Source organism: Hetaerina americana, unplaced genomic scaffold, assembly GCF_022747635.1.
Source record: "Hetaerina americana unplaced genomic scaffold, ioHetAmer1.1.p SCAF_7, whole genome shotgun sequence".
Taxonomy (NCBI): domain Eukaryota; kingdom Metazoa; phylum Arthropoda; class Insecta; order Odonata; family Calopterygidae; genus Hetaerina; species Hetaerina americana.
Genome location: NW_027287316.1, coordinates 79,723,854 through 79,740,461, shown reverse-complemented (window position 1 = coordinate 79,740,461; position 16,608 = coordinate 79,723,854). Strand labels below are relative to the sequence as shown.

At 41.6% G+C, this 16,608-nt stretch overlaps 1 non-coding gene across 1 annotated transcript; it reads left to right on the top strand.

The window, feature by feature from the left end:
• The first annotated feature begins 12,794 nt into the window (after positions 1–12,794).
• On the top strand, positions 12,795–12,866 carry TRNAE-UUC (transfer RNA glutamic acid (anticodon UUC)). The gene has a single exon. It is a non-coding gene; the product is annotated as a tRNA-Glu (tRNA).
• Positions 12,867–16,608: the final 3,742 nt, after the last annotated feature.

Here is a 16,608-nt window from a genome sequence, read left to right as displayed (position 1 = left end):
GCCAATCTGATGAGGCCTTTCTCCGGTTGCTGCGGCGTTGGGGCAACCTCTTTTCCCGTCGTCCTTGGGGGCAACAAGATGGTAATGCAAGGGCGTGAGAGGCGTAAGGTAAACTAGATAGTCAAGGGATAAACATCTTCATAAGGAAGACGTCTTTCCAATTGAAGGGTATCTGTTGCCAATCATTTTTAAGTATTTAGGTTTTCTCTTACCAACCGGGTATATTTAATCATGTTTATTTTTTTATTTGGAATTCCAAATGAATGTATTTATTGTTTTGTTCTATAGTTCTCATGTTTTGTGTAAAAATGACTTTGTGTTCGTTTTTACTTAAATATTGTTTTCACATTCAGGTTTCAACAAAACATTGTCATCATCATGCCCATTTTTAGGTTCATGTTTTACTGAAACCAGGTCTCTGAAAATAAATATTTCAGTACATATGGGTATAAAGTCATTTACACACAAGCATATACACAAAATTCGTAATTTAGATCAAATGACGAGCGGCTTGGTTGATATCATATATACATAAAAAATCCGTCATACCTAGTGACTTTTTTTTTCTTTTTCTGTGATTTCGTCTTTGTCCGCTAGGGCTAACCACATGTACATTATATACACACACACCGTATGTGTATATATATACACATATATAGGTATGTATGTATGTGTGTATATATATATACTATATATATATACTCATATATACAGAAACATATATAAGGAAAAGGGATAGGGATACGTATAAAGGACGAACACAATAGAGGTGGGGAAGGCGGAATCGAACGGATCACAAGAGTAAAAATATCTCCTCAACCGGGACTCGAACACCGGATCTTTTCACTTGCCGGGCGGATGCTCTTAACCACTTGAGCTATCGAAGATATGTAATTTACCCTGAGATCCGTGGGTCTTATATGTCGCCAAGCGCCCCGATTCTTTAGCCAAGAGATGGCGTCAGGGGGCTGTTTCACCCACCAAAGGAGAAATAGACAATACACAAGAGGAAAGGAGGGTGGTTAGAATTCATACAACATCATACAGGAAAAGAACAGTGCGTTTCGTGGCACGCATAGCCAGAAGAAAGAGATGAGCCACATTGGCCAAATACACATTCAAACACGAAATCCCGCCAAACGGCGAATAATTACTCATATATACAGAAACATATATAAGGAAAAGGGATAGGAACACGTATAAAGGAATATATATATATATATATATATATATATATATATATATATATATATATATATATATATATACATATATATATAGCAGGACAGAAGACTCAGGAGAAGAAGCCCAAATTAGTTAGAATAGGAACGTGGAATGTTAGGACAATGATGAGGGCAGGGAAACTGGAGAATGTTAAGCGAGAGATGGAAAGGGTAAAAATAGATATTTAAGGTCCATGCGAGGTGAGATGGAAGGATAGCGGGGATTACTGGAGTGATAATTATGGAATAATATACAGCGGCGGGGATGAGAGCCAACGAGGGGTCGCCATAGTTTTAAATGAAGTGGTAGGAAGAAGCGTAGTCAACATAGAGCAGGTTACGGATAGATTATTACTAATAGAGATAAAAGCAGAACCGACGAACCTCTCCAAAAATTCCATCCAAAAACCTACCTTAATCGGTAGATTACCTTATAATATATATATATATATATATATATATATATATATATATATATATATATATATATATATATATATATGTATAACACTTAGCACTAGTGGACACAGACAAAAACACAGAAACACACAAAAAAAGAGACTCACTATTTTTCGAATTTTCGGTGGTCGTTGCCACCTTTATCAAGGAGGAGAGGGACAGAACTGTCCCTCTCCTCCTTGATAAAGGTGGCAACGACCACCGAAAATTCGAAAAATAGTGAGTCTCTTTTTTTGTGTGTTTCTGTGTTTTTGTCTGTGTCCACTAGTGCTAAGTGTTATACATTATTATTCACGTCCGTGAGTCTTTCAAAAAGTGTTATATATATATATATATATATATATATATATATATATATATATATATATATATATATATAACTTATGTAAAAGTATTACGGATGTGAATAATAATTTTTTTGCAGCTAGCACTAGCGAACACAGACAAAAACACAGAAACACAAAAAAGAAGAGAAACTCTCTAGTTTTCGAATTTTGGTGGTACAAGCCACCTTTCTCAAGGTAGAGAAGGAAGGAACTCATATATATATATATTTATTTATTTATTTTTTTATTTATTTCTGTAAAACATAAAAAATAATACACGTTACGTCCCAATAATTTTGACGGAATTTAGCTCCATCTTCCTCAGAAATAGCAGTTCTAGTTCTTAGGAAGATGGTGCTAAATTCCGTCCAAATTATTTAGACATAACGTGTGAGTGTACTTTTTATGTCTTCATATATTGTTTGTTGCTGTCCAAGAATTTGTATTCAACATTTCCGTGTTACTTCGACGAAATCATTTATATGATATATATATAACTCAACCTGAGGCATTGGAGATTAAAATACAATACTAACTCAAAGGTTACGAATGTCCCTCGATGAATCCTGAGTTGGTCAGCCGGAGGTACAGGAGAGAGCCGGGAGTGTTTGTGGTTCCGTAAGCGATAGATTTAAAACCTTCCAATTGACTGAAATGAATAGAATCCGGCCTCCATCGCGGAGTAATAGGAAGATAAAGCCGGTCGAGCTGATTTGAATTCAAGTGATTGCTTTTTATTTCCTATGATCGCCGGCGCAAGGAATGGATTAAGGCGTCCATCCGAGAGATGATGACGATTGCCGAGAGCACCCCTCCAGATGGAACTGCACTGCCCACGGTTATGGGTTGGACGGCATTTCATTATTACGTAGTTGGAGGGAAGCGGATATTGCAGTTATGCAGTGTGTACATTAATATGTTCGCATTCGAAGGAATAAGTGAAGATGCCTGAGCCGTTTAGCGCGTATGCGGGAATATACGAGTACACCCCTATCACCATCCCAAGCGACAATAACCAATAATGGGGAAGATTGACCGTCGTTTGGGAAACGTTAGGCGTCGAACGTGGGAATACTACTTGCAAACACGCATGGAAACCAAAGGAAGGAACGAAACAAACGCATCCTGTGGTTATTCCATGGCTAAGTTAACCGCATGTAGAAGAACCACCTCAAACACTCGTTCCTGCGGAATTTACGTGAAAATTAATTTATCGCCATGGACTTCCACGAAACCACCAACCGCAATATTTCTCTCTGCTAATCTTTTTTAGGAGTCCGCAAAGGCGAGAATAAAAGGAGACCTCGGGCTCACGAAGTAAGTGGTCAGCGGGGGAATTTCGTCGAGTAATCCAGGCTGACTCTCCTCTCGGGTGATTCCAATTCGGAGTAATTCGATTTTTTCCAATCCTCACGAGAGTCCGAATTAAAAACGTTCCGCCGTATTCTGCGTCACAGTCATTTGTTCCGTAGGAGAGCGAGGAGCGGTCTTCCTCGGGGCGAGCGAAACGAACTCCCCTCCAAGCACTATTTATGCGTCGCGATGGGCGCCGGCGTTGGCGCCTAAGGGAGAGAGTTAGATATTTTTATTTAGATTTTTTTATTTAGATATTTTAGTGCCCTGCAAGCCACCGCGAGGGTGTGTGGCGTGGGGTGAATACACACCAGACTAATATTGACCCGAATGCGACCCTACCGCGGTCGGACAATGTTATTCTGATCTCTTGTCGTTCCGAGGTAAAACGACATATTTAATCTATCTCTTCTACACTTTATCTATCTAATTTTATTGATATTATCTCTCCTCCCATAGCACGATGGGGGTAATAATACATTTTAAACATCACTGCTAAATACACGTCCTTACGCACGGCAAAGACACGGCAAGCGATTCAATCTGTAATTTAATTTTCGCTCCGTGAGTGATTCCCAGCCTAGCTCCTCTAATATTTTTGACACGCTGCCTGGTTTATCATAAAAACGTTTCACAAATTTAGCTCCTCTACGCTGCACACGATACAACACGACAATAAATCCAAAATCAAAAGGATCCCCTTTATATAAGCAGCATATTCTCGATGAGGCCTAACTAATTACTGATAACATTTCTGTTTGACCTTTTCATCACATTTACCTAGACTCTTCTAAAGAATCTTAATTTTTTGTTAGCCTTTCCAGATATTCCTCCTAGTACAGGGTTCGTCCGGAAAATAAGTGGACTGACTACTGATTTTTTCCCGCCGCTCCAGGCGCGCCCAGCACCGCTCTGACGGGCTGCGATTGGAGGGGGGTATGTTGGCAAGCGACGCTGAAAAAGGCAGTCGGCTCTGAGCTGTGGTGTAGTGAGGAGCTCTGTTAACGCGAACCTCCACGCTCGACCCACGTCACGTAACGCGATGCCGAAGTTTTTGGAGCAGCGTTATTACATCAAATTTGCGGTAAAGCTTGGGAAATCGTGTACCGAAACTGTCCGTATGATTAACCAGGCTTACGGGGAGTCAGCCATGTCCAGAAACATGATCTTTCGGTGGCACAAGATGTTCGTGGAGGGCAGAGAAGAGGTCGACGACGAGTCTTCGAGAGGTTCCCGATGATGCCTTCGCGGGAGCGTTCCAGGAATGGGAACGCCGCTGGAACAAGTGTATCGACTCACAAGGGTCCTATTTTGAGGAATATTAGCTTAAGATATGTAAAAGTGTAATAATTTTTTTTTCCTGAGCTCAGTACACTTATTTTCCGGACGAACCCTGTATGTGTTTCATCCCGGAGAGGTCGTAACTAAGGGTAACACCTACGTATTTAATAGAGCCTACACATTACATTTCGGTGTTCCCGATGTAGTCGACATTCTGGAGGGAATTGCTCCAATTCCAAAAGTTTATCACTACGCACTTTTTTAAGCCTAGTTCTAATTGGCAAGTATCGCGCCAGCGTTGTATAGCATTAAGGTCATATGATAAAATGCTGTGTCTTTAGGATTAAGGATATCATGGGGAACCGCTGTATTGTCGGCAAATAATCGTTTAGCTGAGGTAAATCCTTCACATGTTTCGTCGAGGAAAAAAAATGGAAAATGGAAGATTCGTTTCAATTCGTATTATTATAAGTGTTTCCTAGTGTTGTTCCGCGTTCGGAGTTGAAATGAGACATACATCACTACATGACTCGTTCATTTTTCATTCTATCCGCAATATTAGCGTTCACAGTTTGACGCTGAACCCAGTTCAATACTCACAGCGTTACGAACAAGTTGTATTGAATTATGAAGGAGATAAAATTATACAAAAAGTCATTCCATACTGAAAGTATCATCCGCTTTATGAGAAGTATTTCAACATACGTACTGATGCCTTTTCCACCGAAGTCCATGCCGCTTATTTTTTTCACACATAAATCTAAATTCTTGCGGAAGAGAAGGAAACGAGAGTGAACCTAATGATGCCGACCGACCCCCTTCGCTTGTCGGCCTCACCCCCTTCCCCTCCCCCCCCCCCTTCCTCCCTCCACCCACTCCACCCTCCCGTCGGACGTATCAGCTGAGTGAATAAGTGGCGCCACTCGATAGGCGGCGGCCTCCTTTCTAACTAATAACCATATCCTCCACTTCATCGCGCGCCCGTTAAAATATATATCTCTCCCTCTTCGCTGATGGCGCTGGCCCATGCGGCTAACCGTTTGATCTCCAAATTTCTTCTGATGATTTTTTCAAGGGAGAGAGAGAGAGAGCGAAATCGAAAAAGACGAGAGGTTTTTACTTTGATTCTTCCGTTCGTTCCCCTCCCCCCTTCCAATCGATTCGGGGCGAAGATAAGCCGCCGTTGGGACGAAGGGGGCGCATCCAACACCCACATCCTGTTCCCAGCGATAATGGAGGCACTGTGGCAGGGAAGGAAATTTCAAACAAACACGCATCGAAATGAATTATTAAAATTTGTCGATGCAACGGGCAATTATGCTAAGGATTCGGGCACGCCTTTGAATTAATAACTAACTGGAAAACATAAATTTATGAAATATAGCTTGCTGCTTATTTTCCCATTCATCCGTCCACCATGTTCTCGACATCGAGACCAAAAGTCTCCCTTGGTGCGTCAGAAGAACGTCGAATTAAATAAGTCGTAAATCATAGTACACCTGACTGTGTTTTAGTCTGAAAATTCAACGAATACGGTGCGAAATTAACTCATTGGGCAAATATGAAAAAATGCTACCTGTTTATTGCACTCTCTATCAAGTAAATAGATTTTTTGGAGCAATTTTGACATCGGTTAATTAAAACCAGTACACGTTTATCAAGTACCAACCAAGTACACCAGGCTTCCGGAAGGTTTGAGTACCTTATTCGGTATGCATCAATTCCGATGTTGTCCTCTTAATGACAAGGTGGCAAGAATAACGACTTTCTCTTCTCACCCAACAAAACACATTCACGATTAAATTTCCAGGTTACGTACGAATCGAGTCAGCTTTGAAGAGGGATTTTCACGAGGTCTGTGTGTGTGTCTGCTCTTGCCGCCGACTGTGAGTGGGGGCCTCTTACGCCCGTGTTGGCGTGCATGATGCGTCCTTTGTTTGAGGAGTTGAAGGGGGACTGACTGACTCTGTGGGCTGACGGACGGACGACGTGGGCGTTCGGTCGCCGCCGCGAAGGACGGGGGAGGTGAGCACCACACACACACACACACACACACACACTCCCCCCTCCCCCTTGGAACGAGTGCCACCGTGTCCTTCCGGTGATCCCGGTCGGCCTTGGTTCCCTTGGTCCACGCCGCGGGGTCGGGGGTGGAGCGGGGGCGTGGAGGGAAGTGAGGGGGCGAGCCTCCGCGGTCCCCGCTCGCTCCGCAGAATATGCCCGCCAAAAAAAACCTCCCTTTTTTTCGAGTGTTCCGAGGAAAAAATCAAGGGGATGAGGGGAAATGCGATAACATTTTGTAGCAGTGGTCCACCGGGTTAGGGCGCGTATTTTCGTCCACCCGAGGACTACAGATTACGTGCTCCTAATATCATTGTTTGACAACACGCCGCCAAATATTTTTAAAACCCTATAAAAAACTCGTTATTTAGCTCTATATATTTTCTCACTCCGTTTATTCATTTCGAACTGTTTAACCCTTCCCTCCCATATCCTCTTTTTTTAAGGCTGTTGTGATCGATTTTTTTATGTCGGGTCACGTGCAATGTCGACTTCTCTTCGATACATCGACGGATTCAGAGATCATGTCGAATCCGGGGATGCAAATGTCAACTCGCGGTCGATATCCGTTTGGCATGGATACCCAATGTCGCGTTGACATCTAGTGTGGCGTCGACACTGTTGAATACCTATGTCTCTCGTCTCATCTGTTAAATTGGCCTGAACAACCCAACACAGAAGAGTTTAACTGTGAACAACTTCGAATGGCGTGCATGCAGGAACTCATCCCGACATCATGATTCCACCAGTGTGAAATCGGACAGGGAAAAAAATTCTTTCAAAAACCAATTACATGTCATATTTTCGTAAGATTCCCTCAACCTTTGTCATAGTTTGCACATATATTAGCAGTCATCATTGACACACGTGGAATCCCTCGGCTCTCATGTGTAATGCATCCATATGTTTCAAATGTGGCTCCAAAAGATAAGGAGGCGATCGTTTCCTTCTGGTAATGAATGAAATATTTCGTAACAGAAGATCTGCTTATGTCCATGCCGATGACGGCATCTGTATCGCCGAAGTCATCGACGATCGATGCGAACATCGACTTCAATATTGCCCTCGACATCAATGTTGCCCACGATGTGTCGACGACACCTTGAGTCAGTATCGACAGTTCGACATCAAAGATAATCGTTTGAATGAAAATACTTTGTAACTTCCACACAATTTTTATTCGTACTACCGGTTTCAACGCATCGGCGTCATCATCAGGTACAATTGATGTGCTTGTACCTGATGATGACGCCGATGCGTTGAAACCGGTAGTACGAATAAAAATTGTGTGGAAGTTACAAAGTATTTTCATTCAAACGAACATGAACCTCCAAAAAGTTGAGCCCGAGACCATAGAATTCATCAAAGATAATATTTACATCCACCTGACACATCGAAGTATCGCACAGCTCTATTCACTTTCCCCTACATTTTTCTTACCCCTGTATTCCCATCTGTAGCATCCCATTACATCTCCGTATCTCTTGAATCTACTTGTCCAGCTATCTTCTCATTTCTCCCACTCCACTAACTGCCTCGTCCCCTGCCATGCCAAATGCGTCTACGTTGCTTTCTGCTTCCGTCGATTTATTTTTTCCACACCAATATTCCGAAAGAAGGAGTTTCATTAAGATTCATGCGATTTATAATGACCAGCATCTCCTTTTTCCTCAACGCTGTTTTCCTGCTCGTCGGCCCCACACAACTTTCCTCCGATCCGCGGGCGTCCATCCCCTTCCTCGGGTGCCTTCGACGGTTCTGCCGAGGGGACTGCAGGGGGTCAGGGGCACTTCGGAAATCACGACAATCGGCACATTCTTCCCATCAGCAGTGACATACGGTGATTCAACTCACTTGCCCTCCGACCGCAACAGCAGTAGCCTCAATGGCACGCAAAGAGACAAGTCACCTCTTTGATATGCACTGCTGCTGCGATCTTTGGAACGCTGGCGAATAGCCGTTATATCGTTTCTCTTCTCCGAAGGCTCAGTCCATTCGACCACCTGGAACGAGCAGCCGAGTTCTTTGGCTTGCCATCAACTGCTGGATGGTAGGAGCATTTATCAGTGTTAATTGCCTGTGTATAATACGAGGTATTATCAAAAAGTATCCGACCTGCCTATTTTTAATTCTTTTTTTATATTGAGGGAGTTGTGCACTACGAATTTGATCCAAAAGGTTACACAATCAACAAAGAATATTAGGTTGAAGTTCTGAAATGATTGGGTTATACCGTGAGAAGAAAACGACCGCGTTACTGGTCAAGCGATGACTGGTTTCTTCACCACGATGACGCGTCAGTATATTCATCGAAACTTGAGCGGCAAATTTTGGCGAAAAAACAAGATTCTATAGCTTCACCAGACTCCGTACAGTCCCGACATAGCTCCCTGTGACTTTTGTATGTTCCCAAAATTGAAAATGCCGCTCAAAGGAAAGCGGTTCGACGACATAGACTAATGCGACGCGCGATCTGAAGGCCATTCCAAAATCCGCGTCCGAGGACTGCTTTAAGATGTGGAAGCACCGCTGGGAGCGTGTGGTTCAATCCAATGGGGGCTACTACTTCGAAGGATGCCACGGCCCGGATGACGAAGATCCACACCAATGCGGAGATATGGACGCAGGTCGGATAGTTTTCGGACACACCTCGTATTTAGATTTCATTCCGCTGGTATCCTTCACTCCTGTTCGTCCCAGCGTCTTTCTTTCCTCATCCCTTACAACTGGGGCACTTCTCGGTTACTGCGACAGAGCCTGTGCTTTTCCAGTATACCGCTGTATTTTCATCTCACTCAATTGATATGTCTCTGCTGCACCCTATTCTCGATGGACCGTTATAAGAATATTAATGGAGGGATTATTAAGAAACCGAACGGTATTAGGGTTAACCCTGTGAAATTTATCCTTGATGGAAAGGAAACAAACTATGCAAATTTCACTTGAATAGAGATTTATTCACGACCCAAAAACTCCTAAACCCCTACCCCCCCCCCCATTGCTTGTCATATATATAGGATATGTAACTCTGTATAGTCACCTGAAGATGACATTAAGTGTTTGAAACCCGGGTCGTGAATAAATCTCTATTCAAGTGAAATTTGCATAGTTTGTTTCCTTTCCATCCATGAGGGATTATTAGTTCAAAAACGTACCTTTAATGATAGACCAGAGCAAAATAAACGTGGATTAAAACCTCTGGAACGAGAATAGTTGTGATTTGTGTCGGTATCCGTTTTTTACTTCATGCAGGGAAATGAATGAAATATGTTGGCGCACGAAGGATGCGAATGATCGCCTTTCAATTGGAAACGTCGTGGAGCCATGTGGCTGGCTCGCCGTAGCCTCAGCTGCCACGAGACGAACACGCACGTAGACAAAATTAGTGCTTTTTTTAAATAATATTTTTTTAAAAAATAGAAGTGGTTTGAAAGATAGCGAAACTCATGATCAGGTTATAATTGCAAATATTTTGGAGCGTGAAATCTGTTTCACACCCAAAAATATATAGAAACTTAAGTGTTTGAATAATTTGGATGCTACTTCAGAGAATTTTAAATGATAAAATGTCGCTTGGAGTATTAATGAAGTAAAGGGATTATGTAAATCTAAATAATTACAAATACTTTAAATTTGGAATCATCGGCAGTAAGCTACGTTGTTGTACATATTTAAACTCTTGAGAACGTATGATTTGACGACAGTGACAGAAAAATCAGAGCACTGAATCAAATATGGTGGCTGTTTGGACGAATTATGAATATTGGGATCTTCTGCTTCGGAGGAATTAGTATGGAAATGTTCTTTGCTATTTCGATCGCCCGAAATTGATTTAAGTCTTTCCTCTGGGGACAGTTGGACACGCGAACGTCAGATAGAGGTAGCTTGTCCGCCACTCCATCCAAACTCCCCCCTGGCCCAACCCACCCGTCTTTCTAGTGCAGGAAACTTGACCCTACCCTGATTTTGTGCATCACTTCAGTTGTCGGAAATTCTACGTGAAACTAATTGTGCAATGCAGCACATCCTTTCAAAACTTAAAGATCAGAATCGTTTGTGTGCCTCATCTTCGTGTACCCCTCTCCTCACCAATTCGGAAAGTGAAACGTCCGTGGTTTGTTTTACATTTAGGAGTCGACCCGGTGGGTGTGGAGTAGTTTTAACTTTGTTGGTCAACGTTGGTTTCGGAAGGGTGCATGAAAACAGGCACGCAGTAGAATTAAGGAAACACTGGCATGTACTATAGAGTGTTGCCCGATCCATATTGCCCGATCAATGAACATTGTCAATGAGAGATAACTTCCACTAATAAGGCACCTTAGCAGCACTAAAGCAAACCGAAAGAAGGGAACGAATGAACTATGACGCAATAGGGATATCACGAACCGGCAATTCAAAAAAAAATCAATTTTTTTATCGCTTTAAATTTGTTTATTCATCATATGAAGCGGAATACAAAAGACATTTATCGACAATCTTCATCATATGGAGTAGTAGTATGAATTGTATACTTGTTTTGGTACTACTAAGTCAGTCAGTTCCGGCTTGACAGCAGGTGCCATATGAACAAAAAATATAGCAATAAAATCTTGCAATAATAAACCTACATATATCCTTCGTCAAGTTTTGTTCCAAGCCCTACTCTCTTTCGAATCTTTTATTCTCCATTTCACAGCATTAACTGACTGCAATATTCTTAAATTCTTTGGTATTTCATTAAAGATTATAGGTAAAGTAACCTTCAATTTTCTTCTACCTTGATTTGTATGACACTTTGTATCATAAACTTAATGTTTTCCCTTAATGGTTATTCCTTTTTTTTTAAATCAGGTTTATATCAGTATATTTGTCATAAAAATAGTTTCCCATTATGATGGCATATCTTTAGAGCTTGTCAACATGTAGGATTCAAAATTGTTCAAAGATATCTATTCTCTCTAGAATACTTGTCTTCTTTGATTTAGCTTCAGATGTTCTCCCCGTAGGAATTTTCGCTGTTTATTTTTCAGTATAATAATTTCTGTAGAACCTGTGGATGCCCATTCTGTAACACCATATATTACAATACTCTCCACCAGTGCAAAGTACCATATGCCACAACACGTGCATAGAATGATATTAATAGTAAAAGGCTTCTGAATACTATATGTGGCCACATTTAGGCTCGGAGTTTTCATTAAAGATCTAGGAACCATGGACCGCTACTTGGGATTCTAGTTAACTTAGAGCGGTTATAGCAGCATGATTCACATAACTGTTATATTAGTTCAAGTATCGAGGTGATTTAGCTTTGATTTAGCGTTATCTGGTAAAGGTTGGCAAGGATTTAAAGGTATTTAACGTGTTCCAAGTGACTTAATTCATCTCCTCAATGATGTGTTTTATCTTAGATGAACTTCCTTTTACTTCAAATATTTGATCTGTATGATTCGTCCTGACTAAATCGGAAAAACCTTGATGCCTGTCAGGAAATTTACGCGAATGGAAAACCCCGCATGATTCTACTGCATTCGTAAAATATCCGTTTGAGAACGCCCTGGAGATGAAGGGTACTAGGTTTTCATTTGATAAAAAATGAATTTGTTGGAAAATTCAAAGGAAGTGCTAACCTCTTTGATCAATGTTCTGGGGCGAATATTACCTGTGATTATTTATATATTTATATATATTTTTGTGATGGTATTGGCGGTGATAATTCGATTTCAAGATAGCTACCATTCTTATTTACAGCATCACGCCAACTGATTTCCTCCGTTTTATCCCTGAGAGGTAACGTAGACTGCAAAGATATTGGACTGGTTTTAAATAATGCATGTAAATCTGCTAAGGAAAATGTGTACCTCGCCATTGTTATTTCAAACCAGTGGCCGGCCACATAGCGATCGGATTTCGCACATGAGATGGAGGCGGCGGGAATGTTTTTCCATTCAGTGCAGCCTTAATATATTTTCCAGGAGGAGTGCGAACCGTTGGAAATCTACATTGACGCATTATTTTGACATTATAAAAGAAAGAAAAGAACGGAATCATTAAAAACGTAGAGAATAAAGTTGTAATTTATATAACAATATTTCACCTTCAACCAATACGGTCCCATGTGGTCTAGTGGCTAGGATATCTGGCTTTCACCCAGAAGGCCCGGGTTCGATTCCCGGCATTGGAACATTTTTGCTTCTCTTTTTCTTACCGTATTAATTTTCTACGCTCTTTCTTTTATGAAAAAATTTACTCGCACCAGTTTGTGTCTATTTTTTGGACACATTTAAATAAATTCTTATTAATTTGACAATGATTTCCCCACTTATTTGGATTTTGCAAGTGCTGTAACAATTTTATCTTACAGCATGATTGATGTGAACTAAGAGATGGCTTCGATGCAATCTTCCGGGAAGGCTGTCAATAATATTTTTCAAGCGCCAATTTGGTCACGTGCATCCTGAAATTCTTAAGGATGTGATTCCCTCGGCATTTTGCGAGTGCATGCGTGCGTTTCTTTCGCGTTTTTTTGTTATCCCGACTTTTCCTTTGCTTTTGGTGCTCTATGTGCGTGGCAATTCAAATGGAATGAACATTTTGTGATTACGCAAAGTGGGGTGAAAGAGTGAAGGAATAATTTCGGTGTTGCAATTTTTTGAGCGTCGATTCTCAAGCAGTGGCGTGGTCGCGGGCCAGATTGGCGCCCGGGCTCGGTTTAAGCCTTCGGGATCCCGCGCAAAAGAAGGAGAAAGGCGCTTACGGTGAATCGAGTGGTCGCGCAAAGCGATGGAATTCCCCGGAGCTGACTCTTTGGCGCATGGCAAGGGGCGTAAGACAACTGCGGGGCCAAATTTCGTCGGGAGGAAAATAAGATAATCGAAAAAAGTGTTTGTGAATATAATCGAAAAAAACATTTAGCGTATTTTATTATTTTTGAAATATTTTTAAAGAAGCAAGACCCCGTAAAATATAGTTAGGTATTTTCACGTGGGCGACTTTTTACTGACTGTAGAGTAGGTGTCTTTGCGTCAGAAATAGTTGGGGTTGGGAGATATCTCTCGTAAGCCGTGTGTGTTTGAGTGCTTACGACGGGCGAGAGTTAGTGCTTATCCAGTACACCTTAGCTAGAGTTTTGCTGTCCAATGTTGGCTTAATCGTTTTTTCCATCCCAACACATTCCATAATCATTTTTAAAATATAATTTAATTTAAATATTTTTTAGCCTGAAACTTTCCTCACCACATCCTTTGCCCACCATTAACAGTGCGGCTGGGGTTTATATTTCCAATAATAAACGCCTGTAGCATTTCATGTCCTTAATTTGAGCACTTCACGTGGTCTCGTGGCAAGAACGGTGGGTCAGGATTAAATATATACATAAAGACCGCCATAAACATAGTAATCAACCAGGAAATCGAACCCGGGACCCTCCGGTCAGTATTCCATCGCTATATATATATATATATATATATATATATATATATATATATATATATATATATATACATACATACATATACATATATTTATATACATATATTTTCAGGCTTCTGCGCTCCAATGACTCCTAGAGCTGTGCTGGCGGGAGTAATAATAATTGCTCCTGGTAAGGTCACCCATGCCAGATAGGTCGAACATTAGGAGCCAGACGACAGGTAGTCCCCACAGCGTATGTTCCTCAGCGAGGCGGCTGCAATGGCGTCTGACCCCAGTGGGGCGGCCAGTGATGGTGTCACGCTAAAAACACTATTTAGGAAGGCAACGGGATTCCACCTCAATTATCATTTCCAAGATAAATATGATGGACAAAACCGAGATTTTGGGTCCTGGGAACTACGGGGCTCGGCCCAATCGGCCGTGTGTCGTGCCCGGAAGTGGGGGAGGCAAGGCTTCCGCGGTCGTCATCCCACGAAACCCTTGCAAGGGAAAACCGGCAGCAGCAGGACAGAAGACACAGGAGAAGAAGACCACATTAGTTAGAATAGGAACGTGGAATGTTAGGACAATGATGAGGACAGGGAAATTGGAGAATGTTAAGCGAGAGATGGAAAAGGGAAAAATAGATATTATAGGTCTACGCGAGGTGAGATGGAAGGATAGCGGGGATTACTGGAGTGATAATTATCGAATAATAAACCGCGGCGGGGACGAGAGCAAACGAGGGGTTGCCATAGTATTGCATGAAGAGGTCGAAAGAAGCGTAGTTAACATAGAACAGGCAACGGATAGAATATTGCTAGTATAGGTAAAAGCAGAACCGACGAACTTGGTTATTATTCAGGTATACATGGCGCCGAGCAACCATAAGGAAGAAGAGTTCTATAGGATATTCGATCAGTTAGAGGATATAATCACGTGTGTTCCCGCAGGGAAACATTTGATAGTGATGGGGGATTGGAATGCGACGGTAGGCGAAGGAAGTCATGGTGGTGAGGTGGGGGACTACGGTTTAGGCACGAGGAATGACCGCGGGGAGAAAGCAGTTGAGTTCTGCAGGAGACAGGGGTTAGTCATCACCAACACTTGGTTTAGACACCACAAAAGACGCAGGTATACATGGAAAATGCCAGGTGACTCAGGAAGATATCAGCTAGATTATATCCTGGTTAGACACAGGTTTAGGAATAGTGTGATAAATTCCCACAGTTTTCCGGGAGCGGATGCGGACTCAGACCACAATTTAGTTGTTATGAAATGTAGCGTACGTTTCAAAAAGATAAGGCAGGGGCGGCGAGTTAGAAAATGGAATGTAGAAGCATTAAATGGGTTGAAAAGGAAGGAATACAAACAGGCGGTAGAGAAAATCATGGAGGATGGTAAAGGGCTTATTACTATCGAAGAAAAATGGTAATTTTATTTATTTATTTATTTTAAAACATTGTTCACATACAGCAGTGGCGCCAATTTACAGTGAAAAATATAACAAACATAAAAGAGGGCAAAGGAAAATAAAAAAGTAAAAAAAATGTAAAAAAAGTAAAAGTAATGTATGAAGAAAGGCTTATCGAAAGTCATCAGAGACCGTTGGCGCCGTTGACGCTAAATGGACTAGGAAACCATGGATCATGGATGAGATGATTACAAAGATGGTTGAGAGGAAAAAATGGAAGAATGTAAATAGAGTTAGTCCAAATGAAGCACAAAGAGGTGAACAATAAATTGAGCCGGGCGAGAATTAAAGCAAAGGAAGCATGGTGGAAGACACAGTGTGAGGATATTGAAGGTTTGCAGAAGAAGGGTGAAATTGGTGCGCTGTACAGTAAAGTTCAATCTTTATCGGGAAGTAAGAAAGGGAGATCTATGGTAAGAGTTAGAGATAAGGCGAGTAAGATAATAGTTGACGCAGGAAAGATCCAAGAGAGATGGAAGGAATATATAGAAGTACTGTACAGTAAAGAACTAAGACCAACAATATTACACATAAAAAAGGAGCAGGACGTAGAGGAAGATAGCTTAGGTCCAGGCATGCTAGACAATGAGATAGGAAGGGCATTAAGGGAGATGAAACTAAATAAGGCCGTGGGGGTGGAAAATATTCCTGCGAAACTACTGAAATGTTTAGGAAAATGTGGGAGGAAGAGGCTATATGGGCTGATTCGTAGTACCTTTGAGGAAGCAATCTAGCCGGAAGACTTTGTGAGATCAGTGTTAGTTCCTGTTCCGAAAAAGGTAAAGGCCACGTCATGTGAGGACTGCAGGACGATAAGTTTGATATCCCGCGCAGCAAAAGTTGTTCTCAGGATCATAAACAAAAGGATAGAGAGTAGGGGAAATGATTACTTAGGGGATGATCAGTTTGGATTTAGGAAGGGGAGAGGTACGCGTGGTGCCATTGTAGTAATGAGATTATTAATCGATAGGAATATAGAACACAACCAGGAGATTGTGCCTGCCTGTTTCGTAGATTTCGAAAAAGCGTTTGATAGAGT